Source organism: Belonocnema kinseyi, chromosome 6 (genome assembly GCF_010883055.1).
Source record: "Belonocnema kinseyi isolate 2016_QV_RU_SX_M_011 chromosome 6, B_treatae_v1, whole genome shotgun sequence".
NCBI lineage: Eukaryota > Metazoa > Arthropoda > Insecta > Hymenoptera > Cynipidae > Belonocnema > Belonocnema kinseyi.
In genome coordinates this window covers 10,414,348-10,431,045 of record NC_046662.1, presented here as the reverse complement: position 1 = coordinate 10,431,045, position 16,698 = coordinate 10,414,348, and the positions used below count along the sequence as shown (strand labels likewise).

General features: G+C 29.5%; 1 long non-coding RNA gene across 1 annotated transcript; it reads left to right on the top strand.

The window, feature by feature from the left end:
* The first annotated feature begins 1,679 nt into the window (after positions 1-1,679).
* On the top strand, positions 1,680-4,146 carry LOC117175108. Its single transcript, XR_004467437.1, has 2 exons — positions 1,680-3,178; positions 3,312-4,146. It is a non-coding gene; the product is annotated as an uncharacterized LOC117175108 (long non-coding RNA).
* The last annotated feature ends 12,552 nt before the right edge of the window (positions 4,147-16,698 follow it).

Below are 16,698 nucleotides of genomic sequence, written 5' to 3'. Positions count from 1 at the left end.
TAAGTATTTTAGAATTCCTTGAAATCTTTGAAATATAATTTTATCATTATTTTTTTTTATAAAAACTCTGAAATCGGTCAAAGTCCCTTGAAATTTTATTTAAGTTTATTCAAATGTTTTTAATTTTTTTAAAGATTTTAATCTTCATATAGTTAACTGTTTAAAAAAAATAATTCTTTGAAAATCTTGAAAATCAGTGCAAGTTCCTTGAAATTTCGTTTCATTTGATGAAATATCACAGTTTTTTAGGTTTTAAAGATCTTAATTCTTAAATACTTAAATATTAAGAAAAAATTAATTTCTTAAAAATTTTGAAAATATTTTTAAAAACTGTATGAAAAAGGTAAAATTTTTAGAAAATCCTTTGAAATCTTCGAAATATAATTTTATCATTATTTTTTTGTTATTAGAATGTCTCTGAAATCGGTCAGATTCCCTTAAAATTTTATTTCACTTCATTCAAATGTTTCAAATTTTTAAAATATTTTAATATTTATATAGTTAACTATTTAAAAAAAATAATTCTTTGAACATTCTGAAACTATTTTAAAAAACAGTATGAAAAAAATAAAATATTTAGAGAGTCCTTTGGAATCTTTGAAATATCATTGATATCCTGAATTTTCTTGAATTCTAATTCAAAAATCTATCATTTTATCATACTTTTTTTACTAAAAAATCCCTGAATCTGAAAAGCCCCTTAAAATTTTATTTCATTTAATTCAAAATTTTAAATTTAAAAAAAAATTTAATCTTATATAGATAAATATCAAAAAAAAAATTTCTTGAAAATTTTGAAAATCGGTAAAAGTCCCTTGAAATTTCATTTCTTTCAGAATTAAAAAAAAATTTAAGACTTTGATCCTTAAATACGTAAATATTAAAGAAAAATTAATTCCTCGAAAATTTTTTTAAAAACAGTATGAAAAAAGTAAAAAATTTAAATCCAAGAATCTATCATTTTATCATCCTTTTTAAATTAAAAAATCCCTGAAATCTGTAAAAGCCCCTTTGCAATTTGATTTCACTTAATTCAAAAGTTAAAAATTTTTTAAAAAGATTTTAATCTTAACATATTTAAATATTAAAAGAAAAAATTATTTCTTGAAAATGTTGAAAGTCGGTAAAAGTCCCTTGAAATTTCATTTCATTCCGATCTATTTTTTAAATTTCTTTAATCCTTAAATATTAGAGAAAAATTAATTACTTGAAAATATTTAAAATCTTTTAAAAAGCAGTATAAAAAAGTAAAAAATTCAAATCCAAAAATCTATCCTTTTATCATCTTTTTTTTTAATTAAAAAATCCCTAAAATCGATCAAAGCCCCTTCGAAATTTTGTTTCACTCAATTCAAATGTTTTAAACAATTTAAAAGATTTTAATGTTAATATACTTAAATATTTAAAAAGAAATCATTTCTTGCAAATTTCAAAAGTTGCTTAAAGTCCCTTGAAATTTAATTTCGTTAAAAAGTTTGTTTAAATTTTAAATATTTTAATCTTTAAATATTTTAAAAAATTAATTTTTAAAAATTTAAAAAAAAACAGTATGAAAAAATTTTATATTTTAGAATCCCTTGAATTCTTTGAAATATCTTTGATATCCTGCATACTTTTTCAAAATCCTTTGCAATTTTCAGAAATGCGACTCAATTTTTTGGGAACCTTAAAAATTAAATTTTTTAGTCCTAATTAATTTTATTCTGGACACTTTTTAAATAAACCTAAAGAATTGGAAATCCACTAAAATCGATTAAAATCCTTTTAAGTCTGTTAAACTTTTCGGAAAGCCGTGGAAAACTTTCCAATTTTCTAAAATTCTTTACCTTTTTTTAAATCTAAACTATTTTCGGTATTTTGAAAAATACCGTCAAAATGAAATATTTTAAAATTGAGATTTTTTAAATCTTTAAAGTCTTTGGAAATCTTATAAAGTCACGTAGACGGTAAAATTTCTAAAAAAAGACCCATTAAAAGACTGAAATCTTGTAAATTATATTGAAATTTAAAATATTTCTTAGAATTTTGAATAATCTTATGAAATCATAACTTTTTCAAATCTCTTAAAATTTCTTGAAATTTTTTAAAATATCTCAAATTCCTACTGAACTTTTCAACTATCTTAAAAGCTTGAAAATCCTTCAAAATCCCTAAATTTTTTTCAAAAATTTCAAAATCCCTTGAAATCTTTTGAAACAATTAAAAAAAAATTCAAATTTTTTCCCCAAAGTATTAGAAAAATAGTTACATCGTTAAAAAAAAGTGTCAATAGTGGCGTCTGTCCGAGGCCTGTAGAAAATTTTTGCTGATGCTGACAAATTTTGGGCTAAATGACCAAATTTGATAAAAAAGAACAACAACAATATAATAAACTGATAATCAACAGAGCCAGTATTTTTCGTAACCCTAAGAGAAATTTACTTTCACAATTTCTTTAAGAGTAGCTGAGAAAAAGAGAATATTTTTCATAAAATTTTGGATTAAAAAATATTTCTCTTTTGCTCAGAAAAATATCTTGAAATATAAAAATTCGCAATAAACGTCAGTTGACGTAAAACTCTCTAAAAGTCTGAATCCCTGTGTCAAAGTGACTTGAAATTGACTGAAAATCTGCTCTCTTTATCGCTCTGTAAACGCTTACAGAAAACGACAGTTAAAAATTCTTTCCAGTTGCATTTGCAAGACGGTGATTTATTTTTTATTTTATAAAACAGACGAAGAAATTTCATGAATTTCATCAAGATTTTTATAATTTTATTTTCAAGATTTTAATATCTATTGCAGAAAAATGAAGTATCAGAGTGCACTTTACTTTTTAATTATTGAATCTCACATTAAAAATCGCCGTCTGAAATTTCTATTCCATCGCATTGTCCAAATGTAGCATCAAACTTTCAAACACGTAGGATCTCAAATTAAAATTATTACATGCGTGCGATTATTTTATAAGAGCGAGAATCCCCTTTCCTGTCTTTTTAACATGAGACTTTTCCTAAGTTGTACAGTCCATAGTCCGAATCCGGTCGAAAGTTTCAATCGAAACAAACTTGTTGAATATTTTTATATACTATCCTACGTTAAAATGTATCCCCAAAGAGTGATTAAAAAAAAAATCTTACTCCCTTTTGATAACTGTAATTTAACGCCTCCATCCTATTCCAAAATCTGCACTTTAGAGGTGTACACCGCCCAAACGCTTCAAAGCTATGTACACCGCCCAGGAGCAGGTTAGAGGTGTACACTGCCTAGTCGGCGTGTATACTATTGAAAACGAGTCTAAAAGATGTATGCCGCCTAGGCGCACCAAAGAGGTGTACACCGCCCAAAACGCTTCTAAATAGTTTACTACGCCCAAAACGCGCCTGAGAGATGTACACTCTCTAGGCGCACCGAAGGGGTGTAGACTGCCCAAAATACACACTAAAGGTGTACACTGTCCAAAATGCTTTTGAGAGACGTACACCGCTCAAATGCACCGTAGAGATGTACACCACCCATGCGACGTGTATACTGCACAAGCTGCGTCTAAGAGGTGTACACCGCCCAAAACTCGCCTGAGAGACGTACACCGCCCAAAACTCGCCTGAGAGACGTACATTGCCCAGATTCAACGAAGAGGTGTACACCGTCCAGGCGAGATGTATACCGCCCAGTCGAGGTGTATACCGACAAAAACGCACCTGAGAGGTGTGCATCGCCCAAATAGTTCAGATATATGTACACCGCCCAGACGAGATGTTTGCCGCTCAGGTGCTCCGGATAGGTGTACACCGCCCAAAACAGGAAGTGAAGTGGTATGGAATGGAGGCGTCGAATTCAGGTCTGAATTGATGAAATATTTTTGGTAAATTTCATCGATTGGAACTTTCGATCACGTGTATTAATTGTGAGTTGAAAAAGAAACAAGCGCAGTACTTAAGATTGAAAATGCATAAGATGATTTGCGTTGCTTGTCTCCGCGAATTCTCGAGATTATAGATCGATGAAAAATCCAGAGATGTGGAAATAAAACGGCGATGGCCTCGCTAAAAGAGAACTTTTCGACAAATCTGTGATATAGCGACAGACCTCAAGTTTTGATACCAAGTCTTTGCGAGGCCATCCTTGAGGCTGCGATTGTAGCGACTAGAACGCAAGAAAAAAAAACAATATTTTTATTGCTTATTCTTGAAGTCTTTTTAGTCAAGACTTTTCCGAAAATTGTATGCATTCTCTACGAATGAAGATTGATATCCTGTCGTCATTGTTTACGTACCAAAGCTTATTATCATTAGATAATTTAACGGTTAATTTGTATTATTATTATTATTATTATTATTCTAAGCCTATACAGATAAATATATTATGTATGACATTAATAAACGAACTTTTGCCTATAATTATATTCCCTTCAAACTATTTCAGGATTGGCGTAACGTTCCAGTTTCGAAATTAACTGAATTCTAAACTTTAACCTTGAAGTATGGTCGTGCGGTTTCACAGACCACATCGGTGGTCTCGCTGACCAAACTGGTGGTCCCGCTGACCGCAAGAGCGATCTCGTTGACCGCAACATACTTCTGGTATAAAATACTGGTGTAAAATATTATTAATAATAAAAGGTGATAAAAGTTATTAATTTTTTACTTATTTTAATGTCCCTTCATACAACTGTATAAGTCAGAGAACAAAAACTTATTTAATTATGTACATCGTACAGGTAAAGTATATAATCCAGGTATCATATATAATCCCTATAGGCATTATCAGGGTGGCCGCTGGACCGGTAAAACCGAGTAATGACTGTGAATTTATTTTTTGACCAGGAATTTTACAAATTTTTTATATCTTTCCCAATTATATCTTTCAGTTTAGAACGCGTTTTTCTGAAATCTTTCGTTTTAAAAATTGTTCATTTTAGATTTTTAATTTTTAAGCATTTGTTAAATAAATAAATAAATTTAATTTTTCAATCAAGGAATAGAGTAGTTCCTTAATATTTAAAAATATTTGTATGTTCATTTATAATCAGTAATTATAAATTAATGATTGTAAACTAAACAAAAAGACTAAACTTTAAACATTAAAATTCTAATGGTTCTGTTTAACCAAATTTAATCTGTTAAATAAATAAACTTAATTTTTCAATTAAGAAAAAGAACAGTTACTTAATATTGAGAAATATTGGACATAATACTATTCGTACTAAAATTTCGGTGCAAAACAAAATATAGATTTTGGCAGGTTTCGAATAAAAAGTTTAGAAGCTTTCTAAGAATTTTGACAGGCTTCAGAAGAATAAAAAAATATTTCCTAGGAAATTTGAAAATGATTTTTAATTAGACTAATACATATTTTAAGAGAATATTTAAAAAGATTGATAAATATTTACAAAATTCTCAAAAATTAATTTTAACCTTCAAACGGTACAGTCCTTTGTGGCTCCTACTTGAGGCACACTGGTGCGAATCTGGCTTTTGCATTTTCAACTTCGAACATAAAAAAGAAGATTGTGTTTAGAAAAATGTTAAACACATGTTTTTTGTGTGAAATTTCCTGCTGAATCTAATGGTTCTATATAAATTTATATAATCATTAATTTTCCCCATGATAATTTGTTATAAATGAAGCGGCGTTTTTGAAAATACACTTTTTTGGAAAAAATTCGCCATTTTTTCGCATTTCATTCAAATTATTTAAACTTTGCGGGATTTTGCAGTTAAAGGAACACACAATCATAAAAAAATTTCGTTTATACCGAGAATGTGAATCTAATATTTTTCCCGGCAGAATAAATAATATTTTAGTGCATTTTAAAGAATTTATTCATGAGAAGTGAGGTATTTTGTAGGGTTTTAAATATTTGAAGAGATTTGGACTTCAACCTGAATTATTATTAATGTATCCTAAATTTATTGAATTATTTTTAATGCACTTAATTGCTTTTTAAATTAGGTTCAATTTTTATCAATTTCATCTAATTCTCCTCATTTCTTTTAAATTTCTCTAAATTCACTCAAAATTTATTGTAGCCAATCAAATTTTTTCCGATTCTTCAAATTTTTTTAACTCATTTAAATTCTTTTGAATTTATCTTGAGTTATTTGTAATCATTAATCTCTTCATTAATCTCTTGCATTTATTAATTTTTTTTAATACTGATTTTTAGAATTAATATAATTATATATAGTTGATCAAATTGATAATGTATAATGAATAAATACCTGATAAATATTCTTTGAAATCTTATAATTTTTTTATAACCAATAGAATTGTTAGACAAAAAACACATAATGAAATAAAAAAATAGCATAATCAAAAACTATTAAAAATGTTCCATCTTTTTTGAAATTTATGCCGATTTCCGGTGCAAAATGCGAGCATAACCTAAAATTGTTAAAAATGCTTTGATCTTTTTTAGATTCCATGATTTTTTCATTAAAAGTAACAATTTCCGGTAAAATTCACCAATAAAATCGTAAATGGTACAAAATTGTTGAATTTAATGTCTTTGAATGATAATCTGAACACTATTGAAAATATCGATTGGAGATTATAAAATCCTACGATATTTTAATTCAAAATACAAATTTTTGACGATAAAAACAAATGTACCATAACGAAAAATAGTTCCAAATTATTGTAAATCTTCTTTGAAATTGAATCATTTTTGATTCTAAGAACTGATTTCCGGTAACAAAAATGCTAACATAACCTTAAATTGTTCTAAAACTATAAATTGTCTTTCAAACATTGCGAATCTTCTTTGAATTCTAATGTTTTGAAATTATAAATACCAATTTCCGACGAGAAATACTAAGTAACTTTTTAATTAATAGTTTATTATTGTTTTAATATGCAAAATTTTCTTGTAAAACACTAAAATAATCTACAAAATTTAAAACTTTTTAATTTGCTTTAAAATCTCTTTTTTTAATATCATTATACGACGAAAAACACTAAAATAGCCTAAAATTGTTAAGACTGTTGAAACGGGGTGCAAAAAATGGCGAAATCTATTAATAACTTATAACTTGCCAACGACCGATGATAATTCGATTTTGAGGTTTTGAAAATGCAGTTGGAAAATTCTCTAGACCCCGAAATCGTGCTACCAAAAATGTACTGTCGGTAATAGTCGCATCTGTCTTGGCGGGAATTTTAAATTAGAAAAAAATGCAACTTGTGTTTTTCTTTTTGCAATTGTTTATTGACATGTTTTACTTGGTCTCGCAATAGGAAAAGTGTGGTTAGTGATAAAAGGATGCCGCTGTGAACTCGCTGATAATAATCGATAATAGTTTTTCAATAAAAAAATATATTTCTTGAATTATTTACATATCTTCCCCTCTGAAAGGCACACTCAGAAACCTTACAACAATTTGCCATCACCTTTTATTGGCCTTATTGGATGACTTTCAACATCTTTTATTCATAATAAAAATAACCGTCTCCGGAAAGCGTAAAAGTTCATGTTAGAAAAAATGGGGTGAACCGCAAACGAAAGGTCCTGGGTTCGAATCCCAGTAGAGTTGAAAGGCGCTCATTTTTTCATAGAAATTTTTTTAAAATGTTAATCCGATTGTCCTTAGGGTCGTGAAATGAAAAATGATTAAGTTTTGGTTTATGGCCTGATTTGCATCAGATTTTTGATCAGATACTTTTTTATAGGGATGACTTCAACATTAATCAGTTGCTCTTTAAAGCTCTAATAGCTTGAGTAAAAAGGTACTAAAATAAAGAAAATAGGTACCTTTCCTTCAAGTATGGCTTAACATTGATCTTTACTACTTAATCATTTCGCCTGAATAAATCTCTCAGTTTCTACTTCACTGATGAAAAAAGGCAGTCAACTTAGTTTGTTTCCAGTAGGTTGAATATTTCTGCGTAGATAAATTGAAATGTATATTATTATAAATTATTATGGAAGCAAAAATATCTTCGAAAATAGAAGAATAAATTGTGCAATCCAGTGGAAAGCCCTCATGCTTTCCTTCATGTTTAAGTTTAGATTCATTGGAGATATACTTAAAGCAATTCCCGAAACCATGCTTATCTCCAGAGTTGAGTGTAACATACAATTTAAATTTTATAAAAATTTTAATTGAAAGTTTTCTTATAATTTATCCATATTTAAGTGGTTAGTTAATACGCTAAGTGCCATCTTTAAAGATTGTTTATTTAAAAAATTATAATCCAAAATAATATAGTGATAAGTTATATAACTTTTTTTGTGAATTATTTTATTATGTAGGTATCCGAATAAAATTTATTTAATATTCATCTTGGTGAAACTGAACAAATCTTCGTTGATCCCTTTGTAAATTATGCCCAGAATACGGTAAAAAACTCTTTCACGAAAATTCTGGAAACAGCGTTTGGAAGCAATTATTTCAGCAAAAAAATACAATCGGTTAAAATGTGTTTGAGAAAAGGCAACTTCAACTTCACCTTCTTGGAATAATATTGTGTTTGAATGATTTTACCAGATATTGGAATAACGAACAGAACTATTCCATGAAAAAATCTACTTTATGGTTAGTAAAACTATCAATTCTATTTATTTGAAATTGAAAAAATACTGCAATTTTTATTAACTATTTATCATTGAAATCACAACAATATATTATATTAAAAAGTGAATTGTGCATTTAATAATATTGGTACTTATGAGAGATTTCATTGTATTTATATTTAAAAATTTTGATAGCAATTTTAAAATGATTTTTAGTTCTATTATTATTAGCACCAGTTACTCAAGATGTCATCATAGAATACTATAATGATTCTGCAACAGTTTTGGAATAATATTACATATGTTTTGAAACAATTTCACAAAACTGTTATACTCGTTCGACAAAATCACATTTTCTTATATTCTACAATGGCGTTATTGTGTCAAATACCCTGAGTAAAACTTACACTGGTAAAAATGTTTGGAATTCTACAAGACTTCTACAACACTTCTACAAAAGAATCGTGAGGTAAAATTGCAATTATGGTTTTGGAATGACGAAACTGCAATACATGTGTTGTAAATCGTGAAGTCACCGTCCAACATTTCAATACATGTATTAGAGTCTTTGTAAGACGAATAATATTTTAATCATTTTTTAATTAATAATTTTAATCTAAATCAAAGGTGCGTTATAATTTTTTTTCTTTTGTATCGTTCAACAGAAAAAAATTATTAAAAATTGAAGTTATTTGATAGTTTTATTTGTTAAGGATTATGTGACAAAAAAAAGTTATCCTTTTGTAATATTGGTTTAAGAGTCAGTATTATGTTGAAAGAAAACAGTAAGTGCAATTATTAACACATTTTAAAATCTTACATATTTACGAATTTTTCAGTAAAAATTACTACATTTAAGTACTTTTTCAAATAATTCTTTATACATAGCATAAATATATCTATTTTCGGTAGATTTCCTCTATTGGTTTTTACGAAACCCTCCTTTGACATTTTTTTTAAACAATCGGCACAGAAAAAGATATTTGAGAATCACTGTCAAGTGAGCTCTGATTGGTGGAAAATCCGACCTCTTTGACGGCAAAGGGGCCCTCTAATCGACATCGTGATACAAAATTCATATTTCAACATTAAATTAAAAATAGTAAACAATATGTAAAAATATTTTAGGGGCGCTTTTATAATTAGAATTTTATATACTATAAGATCCATTTATTGGGGAAATTATATATGACTTTGGAAGCAACCCTATTCAATAAATTCACAGAATTCAAGGAATTCACAGAATTAATAAAATTCAAGAAATTCACGGCAATAATGAAATTCGGAGAATTCATAGAATTAAACAATTTCGCGGAATTCATGGAATTTAGGGAATTACAGGAATTCGCGGAATTCACTAAATTGAAACAATTTAAGGGATTCATGGGATTCATGGAATTCAATGAAATCGTAAAATTCACTGGATTTGTGATATTCAAAGAATTTATGAAATTCACGGAATGCATACAATTCGCGAGGACCATGGAATTCATGGAATTCACGAAATTCATGGTATGTAAGGAATTCACAGAAATCGTGGAAGTCCATGAATTCCGTGATTTCATTAAATTACGTGAATTCATTGAATTCCATGCATTTCGCAACCTCCATGAATATAATGAGTTTAGTTAATTCCATGTATTCCGTACATTCTGTGAATTCTTTAAACTACTTAAATCTGTGAATCCCTTAAATTCCGTGAATTGGAATACCTTGAATTCTGTAAAATCTGTGAATTCCTTGAGTTCATGGAATTCCTTAAATTCATGAAATTCTGTGAATTCCGTAAATTCTTTGGATTTCATGTATTCCGTGAAATCCTTAATTTCTGTGAGTTCTATGAATTTCTTGAATTAAGAGAATTCCATTAAATTCTTGAATTAAGCAAATTCCATAAATTCTATTTATTTCTTAAATTATATGAATTCCTTAAATCCTTTGAATTCCATAAATTCCGCGAATTCCATGAAATCCGTGAATTCCAGGCTTTATATGAATTCCGCGAGTTCCGTGGACTCCATAAATTCCGTGAATTCCGTGAAGTTCATGAATGCCATGAATTTCTTGAATTTCATGATTTCCTTGAATTCCGTAAAATCTGTGAATTCCGTGAATCCTTTGGATTCCGTAGATTCCTTGATTTCCAAGAATTCCATAAGTTGATTGAATTCACGGAATTCCTTAAATTCATAAAGCCTGTAAATTTCTTGAATTCATACATTCTGTGAATTCTGTAAATTCTATTAATTCCGTTAATTCCACGAATTCCGTAAATTCCGTGAATTCCATGCTTTCCGTTAATTCCTTGAATTCCTTCAATCCCTTGAACTCCGTGCATTCCATAAATTCCGTGAATTCCATGAAATTCGTGAATTCCGGGCGTTAGATGAATTTCGTCATTTCTGTGAGCTCCAAGAATTCCATTAATTCATTGAATACCATGAATACGCGCGTTATATATTATATATTAACAAAAGTTTTGGCTCCGTCAGAAAATTTCATTCTCTGTCTGGAACAAGCGTCCTGAGAAATCATTTACATTTTTTTTCTAAACTTTTCCCTTCAGGTGTTGGGATATGCAGTCGCAAGGATGATACAGAAGTGTTAATGGCTACAGGAGTTGTATTGTAAATTCCAATACATGTGAGGTACCATGTCAATACCAGCATTAAAAAACTACAATATTATGGATTATAACGTTACCTTACGTTTTGCAAATAAACTTCCATTACATGTAGTGGAAGTTTCCAACAGAAATTTTTAACAGTTTAGTCTACTGGATTTTCATTCTTCTATAACAATCCGGCTTCTTTTATTCTGAATATTAAAGACAATATACTCTCCAATAAAGATGATAAAGGATACTAGTGATCCAAAAATAAAGACGGTCCAAAGCTGTCCAGCTAAACTACTCTTGATTTCCACGTCTTCGGAAAATCCCTCTTTTCTCTTAGCCTCGAACATTGCATCCCTCGTATAATCATCATTCCATTTGATGATGAGTCCACCTTGCATGCTTCGTGAAATAATTTGGTTAAAACTGCTGACATATGGTGACCCCTTCCTCAGAATATAAGCTCTAGTTGCAGACCAGAAGCAAGGTTTTGCGAGTTTCATAGTGTAGTCATTATGTTTTTTAGTAATTTCAACAATCATATTGGTCCAAGTTTCCGTCCCCACACAGGAGACGTTTTTATATTTTAATAGGACTTTCGGACACTCATTAGGCAAAAGGAATGCTTGAGTTTTATTACGCAGACTGGAAAGTGCATAATCATGTTCGGCATCTACAAATGTGTGATCTATCAGATTTGGATGCATGAGAAGGCGCAGTCCAGATTTATCAAGATCACTGAAACTGTTGAACGGCACCTCTGTGTCTGTCTGCATCAGAATTTCAGTCAGCTGAGCAAAAATAGTCGATGAGTAAGCAAGGGAGACAATGAGACAGGCACCAAAAATAATTCTTTCCACTAATTGTGAATTTCCCGGCTCTCTTGACAACGGTACGGTCATGAGCATACAGATAAGTTTTAGTGGATCCATAAGTTCGGGATCAAACTTCATGAGAATTGTCGTTATCCAGACGACGATAACAACCGCCCCAGTCACAAGCAAAGCTATGTAGGATTCTGCAGTCATCAAGATTTTAGTTTGCATTGTTACGGGGACGAGAGTGCAACATTGTTCAACTCCGATGAACTGGGATCTCTCCACTCGTAGCTGCATTGGAGATCCAAAAACGTAAGCTCCACTGCAGATTAACTCAATAAATCCATCTTGAATATCTTTGAAGATAAAAGTGCCTGAACCTATAATTTCATAAATTATCATAAATCTGTTCTAGATTTGGCCGACTAGAGTAGGAAGTTTATTAGAGGGGTAGAAAGAAGATTGTTTTAAAACCCGAAACCGATCTAACAACCCGAAGTTTAACTAACGATCTATAAAACTCGAGAAATAAGTGATACATTTTATACTATGCATCTGAGCATAAATTTTCCAAAATTGTAATTGTATTATATTTGAAGAATTTTAAAAAGCATATTAGAATTTCACTATAGATGCGTAAGGGAGCTATACACAGTCCGCTCTCTGAATAGTGCCGGACATGGGCTGGTAGGGGAGTATTTTTCATGGAACTCAACTTCCTGCATTCTTGGCACGCGGAAGCCCCATCGAATCCGGCTCCGCTTTTTCTGAATAGTGCCGGTCGTCAGGTTTTTTTCCCCCACTGGTTCAAATGCTATATGTTTGGTTGTTTTTTTCTCTTGATTTTGAGTGGACGAAAACGAGCAGTTTTCGGTATTAGGTAAGTAATTTATTAATTTTTATATATACTATAAAACTATAATTCGGTACATAGTCTATTTTCGTACATATATTTGAGTGGCACTATTCAGAGAGACTGGATTGATATGCCAACGGTTGAAGCGATAGCACAATGGTGGGCGATGTGTTCGAACAAGAATCAGGAGAAACGGCACTATTCAGAGAGCCGACTGTACGGCAATTCAAGTGATACAGGCTCTCAACTTCGCAGTGGAGGTCTACAGTATTTCAGTACTTAAGTTTAAGGCAGCGTTCCTGTCTAAATTGTCAAAATAATTGGTATTTTTAATTAAAGATTATATAATTTTTTAAAACATCCGAGAAAATTCAAAGTACAGTCCCCCTTTTCAAAAGTGCCGTGATCGGGTTTGTAGAGGAATAACTTTTCTCGGAATGGACCCCCCTCCCCCCAACCATTGTCACGCTCTCGAGTGAGTACGAATTTCAGAAGATCTTTCTTAACAATGCCGCACTGGCATTCGTGTTTCATTCAGGAGTAAAAGTGTAAATTCCTATAAGGGATCGTCCATACACGACGTAACAACTTAAGGCTTTTGGTATAAAATTAATCTTTTATCTAAAACTTGATGTTTTTAGTAGAAAATTTAACTTTTTGGTTGAGAATTCTTGAATTTTATTAAAAATTTGTCTTTTACCGTCGTAAATTAATCTTTTTTAGTTCAAACTTCAGTTTTTAGGTTCAGAATTCTTGGATTTTGTTAAAAAATTTGTTCTTTTTTTCAGTAGAAAATTTAACTTTTTGTTTAAAAATTCATCTTTTTTAGTTGAAAATTCAACTGTTTGGTTGAGAATTCTTGAATTATAATAAAAATTCGTCTTTTTTGGTAGTAAATTAATCTTTTGTTTAAAAAATTCATCCTTTTTAGTTGAAAATTCAACTTCTTTTTTGAGAATTCTTGAATTTTGTTAAAAATTCTTTTTTTTCAGTTAAAAATTAAACAACTAGCTTTGAAAGTTGAACTACTTTCTTAAAAAACTACGAAAAATAATTTTATATCACTTTTTTAAAGATTTAACTTTTCAGTTGAGAATTCTTGAATTTGATTGAATATTCGCCTTTTCGTAGTGAATTAATCTTTTGGTTTAAAAATTCATTTTTCTTAGTTGAAACTTCGACTTTCTGGTTTAGAATTCTTGAATTTTGGTAAACAATTCGTTTTTTGTAAAGATGTAACTTTTTGTTTTAAAATTAATATTTTTTAGCTATAAATTTAACAAGTATAAAAATTGAAAAGGTTATAATAACCATTGTTATAAACAATTCTTGTGATAAAATATAAAAATTTGAGATTTTTTCAAATTATAATTTCCTTCAATGGGCAGAGCGAATTCAGGTATTCCTTAAAATAATAAATATTTATTAATATTTGATCAAATATAATCGTTTAAGTTTTTATATACAGATTATATAAATAAATTCAAAATGTTGGCCCTTTCGCATAGAAAAAAAATCTTGCACTAGAAATGCTTTAAGCTTTTGGACGAAGTGATAGTCACAAAAATATTTGAGAAGTCAACAATAACCATTGTTATAAATAATTCTCATGACAAAATATTCAAATTTAAGGTCTTATTCAATTTTAATTTTCTTTAGTCGCTAGAATGGCTACGATATTCACAAAAAAGTGATAAAATTTGATAAAACCTCAAGTTTAAATATTTTGTCACAAGAATTGTTAATAAAAGTGACTATTGTTAATTTATCTAATATTTCTGTGACTAACAATCATTCGCGAAATAGCTTAAAACATTTGTTTATAAAAATTTTAATTGTTATCTTTTATCAAATATTTATTATTTCAAGGAATTCCTGAAGTTCTGGCGACGGAAGGAAATTATAATTTGAAAAAATCTCAAATTTTAATATATTGTCACAAGAGTTGTTTATAAGAATGGTTATTATAAACTTTTAAATTAGTTATGTACTTAAATGTCATTCCTACATCAATATGAAGAATTTTTAACCAGAGCAAAAAATTTTACCGATAATAAGACTATTTGTCAATTTGTTCATCAAATTTGTTTATAACAAATAAATGGAATAATTTTTTCTATACTTTGAGTGCAAAAATGATTAATAAACAAACAGAGGAAAAAAAAGTTCGGAGCGTTAAGCTCTTCAGAATTTAATGAACTTTAATTTTTTAAAATCTAAATCGGACCAAAATTGAAGGCTCTGGACAAAGAATGTTTTTTCATTTGATTTAGTATACATTAATAGAAAGAAGTAAAATATAATTAAATTCAAATTTGATTAAATTACTTTTCAGGTATGTCATATAGAGTTTATCAATTGTTTAGCGGGTTGTAAATGGGTTGACCCGAGGCCATTTTCCACCTCGCTAAAAGTTGTTAAGGATTGTCTCAGATTCTTATTGTTAAATTGTTAAAGGTAGCAGCCTACTAAAGTTTGAGTAATGATTAAGAAGAAAATGATCAGAATAATTGTTCTGAAAAGATATACCTACCGTTAGGCAAAATTGTTCCAAAAGTGTCAACCTTGGGAGAAATCAGATTAGCTGTGAAGTTGAGTGTCTTTTCCAAAGCCTTCAAGGTCATTCCATCAGTACCAGTTACATCAATCACTTGGCCAGATTTATTTTTCTTTAAAACACTTCCAGGTGGAAGATGGATCATCGAAGTGTTAAAATGATAACCATTCATATTTTTTAATTTTTTTGGGAAGAATTCGGTCCCAGATTTGTATTCCTCTCTAGTATATATGCCAGTGAAAGGATTTAATCGATGGACAAAATTCGAATTCCAAGTAATGCATTCAGGAAGAAAGAAAGATCGTTTTTGATTTTTAACGACGACCAAAATCGTATAGTCTAGAAGCTGTTTTTCCCATGCATATCTTAACTCTTGCTCTAAGTCAGGATTCCTGTCGTAAAACTGAATCACGAGAATTTTCGGATCCATAGTATTGCATGAAGACCATCGAAGCATGTCAGTGGAATTACGACTGTGATTAGGAAGAGAGTATTCAAAAGTGCTGATGTATATGAAAAACAACTGTTCTTTGTGAAAGTTAAACATGTCGCATTCAAAAGTATCTGGGAGTCGGGAACGTATTATTTCCTCCATATCGAAAAGCATAACTGGCATTTTTCGAGAAAATTCGGTGATAATCTGATTAATCTTTGCAGCAACAGTGTCAACGTTTTTTCGTTTGTCTATTATTATTACTGTCCTGTGGATTTTGGTGTCATCGAGGATGAAGTTCATTAAATTCTGTAACCAAAGGTCTTCATTGTCTTTTATAGTTCTCGGTTTGCAAAATATCAACCCAAATAATAAGCAGCAATATGCTATAACAATAGAAAACTTCAAACTCATTTTTGAGTATAAAAAAATTAAAGGCACTCAATTTTTAATTTATTGTTCAAAGTTTTGGATGATTCGAAGAAGAGGCAATGTGTTCTTCTGAAACGAATCCACTTCATTTAGTTGGTGTATTTAATATCGCAATGGAAAATTAAATGACAGGTTTTGTTAAAGTTTGAGGTAATCATCTCAGGAGAGTATCAAATTGAACTTGTGAAATAATAAATAATCCTTTTATGTAATGAATCTATGACATAAATCTGGTAATAAAATTGCAATTGAACAAATTGGTTTTCCTTCTACAATTGATCTTTTCAGGAATTCAATTAGGATAATGAATTTTGTTTATCTGTCTAATGTTTTAAAATTAATTTTGAGAATTACATGAATTTGAAATAATTTGCAATTGGTCTAATCGCAGCGGGACCCGTTCATTTTTCGGAACGGTAAAAATTAAGAAAGGTAAAATTTCAGAATGCGTTATAATACATAATGGTAAAACTTAGGAATAGCAAAAAGTAGGA